Consider the following 8031-nt stretch of genomic DNA (forward strand, 5'->3'; position numbering starts at 1 on the left):
ATATTCTAGTCTTTCAGAAAGTTAGTTAAAATGAGAGAAAGAGAGCAAGAAACTCCCAGTGGGCCTTAATATTAAGGGTTTCACACTGATTCAAAGACAAACTCACCATTAATAGCCATATTATTAAGACATCACATTTAACTCACTTATCACAAGAAGCAAAGTAAGAGCAAATGAATACAATCCTCGCTCTTAAGCGTCAGCTCAGTATTCAAAAGCCCTGATTCTCTGTACATAGTGCCAATCTGAATATGTGTACAGTGTCTTATATTATATTTTTATTATTATTATTTTTAGCCGTAGCCCCTTTGGAGGGCTTCCTAAAGGCTGGGGGGGTTGCAAAGATTCCCCCTCACCCTGCTGGCCTCTAGGGCCTTGCAGGGACCATTTGAGCATGTGCAGTGGCCGTTTTTAAAAATAATCTTTTTTTTTTAAAGGCCACTGAAAACAAAATGGCTATCGCGCATGCTCAAATGGCCTCTGCAAAGCCTGGCATGACCTAGAGCCTCACAGAGGCCATTTGAGCATGCACGGTGGCCATTTTGTTTTTGGCAGCCATTTTTTTTTTTTAAAAATAAATTTACAAAATGGCGCCCCCCTTCAAGTGGCGCCCGGAGCACATGCCCTGCCTGCCCTACCCCTAGATACACCCCTGGTGCATTGAAGTAGTCCAATCTGAATGTTACCAATGCATGAGTGACTGAGGTCAGGTCCGACTTCTATTGTATTGTGTGCTAAATGCCTATCAGTTTGTATTTGAAAATCCCAAAGGATTTTTGCCTCTTCATTTTCTGTGACCTTCTCAATCGGATGACTCCACCAATTGTTGCTTGCTGGCAATTTGTAATTCTTGCAAAAGTTTTAGTGGATCATTGCATCATCATCATCATCCCCCAGTGAGGCACTACCTTGGCGTGGTTGTGGGGCTTGCATGCTCTGAGAAAGGTGAGAGCTGTGCCAGAGGTCCAACCATACTGGACAGGTCTCACCAGAGGAGCCAGACAATAGGGATGTGCGAAACGTTTAGGGTACAGAATGATCTGTACCCGAAACGGCCAATTTCGGTTGATTCGGAGCCGAACCGAATCACCCCCGACGATTTCCGAAAAATTTCGGATCCAGAACGAATCACCCGTTTCGGATCTGACATATTCAGTGTTTCGGACCTCCATTTTGTGCCCCCAAAAGTGCCTTCTTCTTCCCCCTCCATTTTCAGAATGACGTCTACTTGAATTTCCCGCCTTTTTGCCTCCCATTGACTTCAATGCAAAAAGGTCTGATGTGATGTCTACTCGAATTTCGGGTCCCAGGGCCAAAAGAGTGGGGTGGGGTGGTAGTTCCTAATGGGTGGAGGCTACCACCCCAATTGCAGAGTGATTGAGCAAAGGGCTTATTTTTGGTGAATTGTTGAAGTTTACGTGTCTTTAAGGTTTTTCCCCATTAGGTATAATGGCGGTTTCAGCAGCTCCATAAGTGCACTTGGGGGGTGCTGGGGTGGCCCAGAGCAAGTGGTGGTGTAGTGCACATAGGGTGCCAACCACCCCCATGGGTTTCTAACCCATAGGGTACAGGGTTCTGTTGTTTCTGAGGTGTTCTGAGTGTAGATTCTATGATAGCAAATGAGATTTTCAATGAGACACCATGAATCCACTCTCATTTGCTATCATAGAATCTACTACACTCAGAACATCTAAGAAACAACAGAACCCTGTACCCCATGGGTTAGAAACCCATGGGGGTGGTTGGCACCCTATGTGCACTACACCACCACTTGCTCTGGGCCACCCCAGCACCCCCCAAGTGCACTTACTACCAACTGAAGAAGTTGCTCAGGAGCAGGTGGAGGAGGAGATATTGGAAACAGAGGATGCCACTTTTGCTGAACTGTCTCAAAATCAAAACCAGGCAACCTCCCCTTTGCCTTCACCTCAAAAACCCAAATGCCGTTTAACAGAAAAGCAACAAGAACTAAAGCAAAAAATAACTGAGCACATGAAACAAACAACCACCAGGGTTCAACTTCCAGCCCTAAAAACAGTTGCCAAAAAACAGCTTGCTCAGGCATTAAAAGATGTAGATGCTGCACTTGCAGAAATAACAACCAAGAATTTGCAAGAAACAAACCAACTAATGTACAGTGCAGCAACAATAACAACACAAGAGCTTGGATATAAGATCAGTGGACCTTTCAAAAAAGAAAGTAGTACATACCTAAATGGAAGATTAGATTAGAAAATAAAATCTCCAGGCTTAGATCAGATGCCACTAAATTGAAAGATATGAAAGATAAGAAGCTGAAGAATGAAAACACCAAACAGTATCTGATCCAAAAATACCACCTAGATTCAAGGGAAATTAGAGAAGTCCTGGAAATAATAAAGCAGCAAATAACAGCAGTGTCAAAGAAGATTAGCAGATACGAAGCCAGAATTACACAACACAGGCAGAATCTCCAATTCCAGTCGAATCAGAGATGTTTCTACCAAAGCATAGAAGGAGAAACTGCAAGAAACATAGAAACACCAAATCAAGAAGGAACAGTGCAATTCTGGGGGAAATTATGGGACAATACAATAGATTATAGTAAAAAAGCAGGCTGGATGAAAGAGGTCAAAAAATGTAACCATCAAATGCAAGATCTAATAATAACACCAGAATTAATAAGTGAAAGAGCAAAGAAAATGAAAAATTGGACTGCTCCAGGCGACGATGAACTGCATGGCTTTTGGCTTAAACACCTAACAAGGCTTCATAAACAACTATCAAAACAGTTCAATCACATTTTGCAAGGAGGTGATATTGAACAATGGCTAACAACTGGGAAAACTCATCTCATCATGAAAGACCCAGCAAAAGGTGCAGTTCCAAGTAATTATAGACCGATCACCTGCCTGCCAACCATGTTCAAATTATTAACTGGAATAATAGCAGATGAAGTGATGCAACACTTATTAACTAACAAACAGCTTCCAGTTGAACAGAAAGGAAATTGCCCGAACACCAGAGGCACAAAAGACCAGCTGCTGATTGACAAAAAGATTTTAGAAAACTGCAAGAGAAGAAAAACAAATCTAAGTGTTGCATGGATTGACTACAAGAAAGTCTTCGATTCATTGCCTCACACATGGATACTAAAATGTTTAGAAACAACTGGTGTCAGCAAAAACATTCATATATTTATTTTAAAAGCAATGAGCATGTGGAGTACACAGTTAACAATCAATGGGGAGACACTTTGACAGGTTAGCATTAGAAGAGGCATTTTCCAAGGGGACTCACTATCCCCTCTGTTGTTTCTAATCACCATGACTCTACTTTCACAAATACTAAACAAAACAGGCCTTGGATACCAAACATCTAAAACATCAAGTCAAATCAACCATCTGCTGTACATGGACGATCTGAAATTGTATGGGAAGTCCCAGTCAGAAATCGAATCACTGCTAAATACTGTCCTACTATATTCAGTAGTGATATAGTAATGGAGTTTGGACTAAAGTGTGCTGCATTAATGAACAGAGGAAAAATAAGAAAAACAGAAGGAATAGAACTGCCCAATGGAAGCAAGATCAGGAACCTGGAAGAGAAAGAACATTACAAACACTTGGGCATTCTCCAGGCTGATAACATTGCACACGCTGAAGTTAAAAGAAAAATTGGAAGTGAATACATCAGGAGAGTTAGAAAAATCCTAAAGTCCAAACTCAGTGGTGGGAACACCATACACGCCATAAACACCTGGGCTATACCTGTTATCAGATACACTGCAGGAATAATAGACTGGACCCAGGCAGAGCTAGAGATGCTAGATTGTAAGACCAGGAATATAATGACCATCAATCATGCTCTGCACCCCCGCAGTGATGTAGATAGGCTATACCTCCCTCGCAGCTCAAGTGGAAGAGGAATGCTGCAAGTCCATCAAACAGTAGAGGAGGAGAAAAGAGGCCTTGAAGAATATATCAAGGGCAGTAAAGAAGATGCACTTCAAATGGTCAATAATGAGAAACTATTCAACACCAATGAAACAAAGCAGGCCTACAAGAAAGAACAAGTCAAGAACCAAGCAGAAAAATGGAAAAATAAGCCCCTGCATGGTCAATATTTGCACAATATAACTGGAAAATCAGACATCACCAAGACCTGGCAATGGCTTAAGAATGGCAACCTGAAGAAAGAAACAGAGGGTTTTAATACTGGCTACGCAAGGACAGGCACTAAGAACAAATGCAATAAGAGCAAAAGCAGAAAAGTCAACAACAAACAGCAAGTGCTGCCTTTGTAAAGAAGCAGATGAAACAGTGGACCAGCTAAACAGCTGTTGTAAAAAGATTGCACAGACTGACTACAAACAAAGGCATGACAAGGTAGCAGGGATGATACACTGGAACATCTGCCAAAAATACAAGCTACCTGTAGCCAAAACTTGGTGGGACCATAAAATTGAAAAAGTTGTAGAAAATGAAGATGCAAAAATATGATGGGACTTCCGACTACAAACAGACAAACATCTGCCACACAATACACCAGATATAACTGTAGTCGAGAAGAAAGAAAAACAAGTTAAAATAATCGACATAGCAATACCAGGTGATAGCAGAATAGAAAAAAAAAAAAGAAATAGCAAAAATAATAAAATACAAAGATCTACAAATTGAAATTGAAAGGCTGTGGCAAAAAAAAAAAAAAAAAAAGAGACCAAAGTAATCCCAGTGGTAATTGGCAACCTAGGTGCAATTCCAAAACAACTTGAAGAGCACCTCAACACCATAGAGGCAACAGAAATCACCACCAGCCAATTACAAAAAGCAGCTTTACTGGGAACAGCCTATGTTCTGCAATGATATCTATAACAACAGCAACAACATAGATAATAAAATTCAGCCATCCCAGGCCCTTTATAAGGACTCGATGTCTGGATAAAACAAACCAGTCAATAACACCTTTCTGACTTTGTAAACAAGGAATAATAATAGAAAAAAACAATATACAAAGATCTACAAATTGAAATGGAAAGGCTGTGGCAGCAGAAGACAAAAATAATCCCATTAGTAACTCGTGCCCTAGGTGAAATTCCAAAACATCTTGAAGAGCATCTCAACATCATAGTGGCCGCAGAAATCACCACCAGCCAACTACAAAAAGCAACTTTACGCCTATATTTTCCGATGATATCTATAATAAGAAAAACAACATTGATAATAAAATTCAGCCATCCCAGGTCCTTGGGAAGGACTCGATGTCTGGATAAAACAAATCAGTCAATAACACTTGTCTGACTGTAAACAAGAAATATTTATTATTATTATTACTACTACTACTACTACTACTAGTAGTAGTAGTAGTAGTAACATTTATATACCACTTTCCACACACACACAAGTTCTCACAGTGATTAGAAAAAAGGAATACCCCGTGTAACATCTCTATAAAATTGTGTCTGAATCAGAATATCTGTTTGGAATACTTTTTTGGTCATTTTATAAAGTGGATAATAATCAAGCAGGCACGTAACAATGATCGGGCAAGGGGAGACAGTTGTCTGGGGGCCCCACTGCCTGGAGGGGCCCCCCAGAGGCACCTCACGTGACTCCCCATTGCCCCCTGCCCAGCCCCAAGGCCCCTCAGCCACTTGCCCTGTTCGCCGACTCTCCACCTTGTTCTCCTGGCCGGCAATCGAGGCAGCAGACAAGCTGCAAAGAGCTCCTTTTCTCCCGCCTCTCAGCTGATTGGTGGGTGGGCGGGGCTTCCACAGAGGCCTCGTGTAGGCCTCTGTGAAGCCTGAACTCCAGTAGGGCCCAAGCCAGCCAGGAAGGAGGAGGCAGCCAGAGTGGCCACCACTGGTCTCTGCAGCAGAAGACCCCTTGCTGCCAGGTAGAGTGTGAACTCCTTTTTGTGGTTACCTCCCCCCCCCCAGATATATAGGGATCTGCTTGCCATAGGGCTTTGATATGGGGGGAAGGGACTGAGAAGTCTCTGAATATTTATTTTTAAACAGCTTGGAAAATTTGCTGGCTTAAAAAAAACTATCTAAAAAGTCCTATAAGTGGCTTGTTTCATGGCAAAAATTACAAAAACTTCTGGAAGAAACAGTATTATATTTATTTTATTCATTCATTCATTCATTTATAAATGCACTTATGTTCAAGTTGTTTTGCAACCCAGAAGGTCTGAGTGAGAACTGTGAAGCATGTCTTCTGCTTTTATTTTATTTTATTTTTCTTGTGTGTGAACTGCTCCCCAATAACTTGCAGGGACTTCAGGGTAAATCTGGACAACATGTGAATGCAGCACCTCCATTCCAGAGGAGATGTGTGTTAAAGGGCTTTAAAAGCCTCCTGTGAAAAACCTCCTGGAATCAAACTTGACTGAATTTGTTCAGAATTCTGAGAAAACAAACATAGGCTCACCCTGCATGGTTGAAAGTCTCCTTTGCTAATCTGCAGCAAGGGGTCCATTTTAATCATTCATCTTTCTAGTGTGTTCTAGGCATTAAAAGTAAAACAAATGTATAGTACTCAATGTATATCACTATATATTGTGACGTGTGCGTGTGTGTATTCAGTGAAATGTATTTCCAGGCAGCATACTTATTTTGAAATATCAGACTTAAATCCTTGGGGGCCTGGGGTGTGTGGAGGCCCTGGACTTGGGGGGCGGGGGGCATTTTAAAATCTTGTCTCTGGGCCCACTCCAACCTTGCTACGCCCCTGTAATCAAGTATGTGTACATGAGTGTATGCATGCACAGATTTGTGTGGTGTGCAGCAGGCATGTGAAAGAAGACGGCATCTCTGTTTAGAGCAGGCTCTCAGATCAGGAATTTCTGAGCTAGAACCAGCAGGGCTGGCTTTGAAAGAATGGCAGGACTTTCTGCCCTTGGGATGAGTATACTGGCAAAAAATCAGGAGAGTTCCTCTCTACTGGCCACCCTTTCTTCATTTTCATAGAGGTTCCTGGCAACATGTTAGAAAGGGGGGAGGAAGAGTAGTTACTCAAGATTCTCTAATAGACCTAAGGAGGGGTGAGGTTGTGCTGCAGAACTGGCTGTTGATGCTGGAAGCAAATGACATGAAATGGTACAGCATGTTAATTCCCATTGCTGTTAAAACTTCCTGAAGCATCTGCATCTGGTGTCTATCAGCATCAGATACTGAACTGGAGGGACCATAGTATAGGTGCAAGATGGTTGTCCTTATGGGCTCTCTCTCTCTCTCTCCTCTGCAGGTGATGCTCCAAAAAGGATTAAACCTGCACATGATGCTTATGGTTCCTCCGTTATAAGCATGCCCATGGAAAATTAAACCACAATCAGATGGATACATTTCTATAACCAGTCATTTCAAATCATGCATCACAAATTAATGTATTCTGCATCAATAAAAGAACCTGATTTTGTGCTTTGAAACCAGTCCTTTGCCTTCTGTTTGCTACACAATGCCATCTGACTCTTTTTAAAAAATTGCTATTCCTTTTTCCCCCCAGCTGCACCTGCTCTGCTTCAGAAATATCACTGAGTAAATCTTGGACTTGTTCTGTCTACTCTGATGTTAACGCAGCCATTGGTTGACAAGAGCAAAGAAAATGTGAGACAAGAAAATAAAGTGTAAGGCTGCATCAAAAGAAAGAAAAGAAGAAAATGTGCATTCAAAAATGTGTTAATATATATTTTTTAACATGAGGGGAAGCCATGAACACAACTCCCCACTACCACAAATTGTGGCTGAGTTAAAAAGCGGGAGTTTTTTGCAAAACATTTTTGCAATGGAAAAACTGTCCCCTTTTCAGTGATCTTTGGAGGAATCACATCAAAAGGAAGAAATGTGTTCACACATTCAGAGTGAATGCAGTGCAATGCAGGATATGTTGCCCTCAGTCTCAACTGACTTATTTGCCCTCAACGACATAATCATATAGTCAAATCTTTCTGACCATGTACTGTCACAACATTGTCAAGTTCACTATATGATCCCTAATGGGCTCAGATCACTTGAGGAAGCAGGAAGCAGTGAGAAGAGGAAGGAAAGCTGGT

The sequence above is a fragment of the Hemicordylus capensis genome, chromosome 3 (assembly GCF_027244095.1).
Source record: "Hemicordylus capensis ecotype Gifberg chromosome 3, rHemCap1.1.pri, whole genome shotgun sequence".
In the NCBI taxonomy this organism is placed as follows: Eukaryota; Metazoa; Chordata; class Lepidosauria; order Squamata; family Cordylidae; genus Hemicordylus; species Hemicordylus capensis.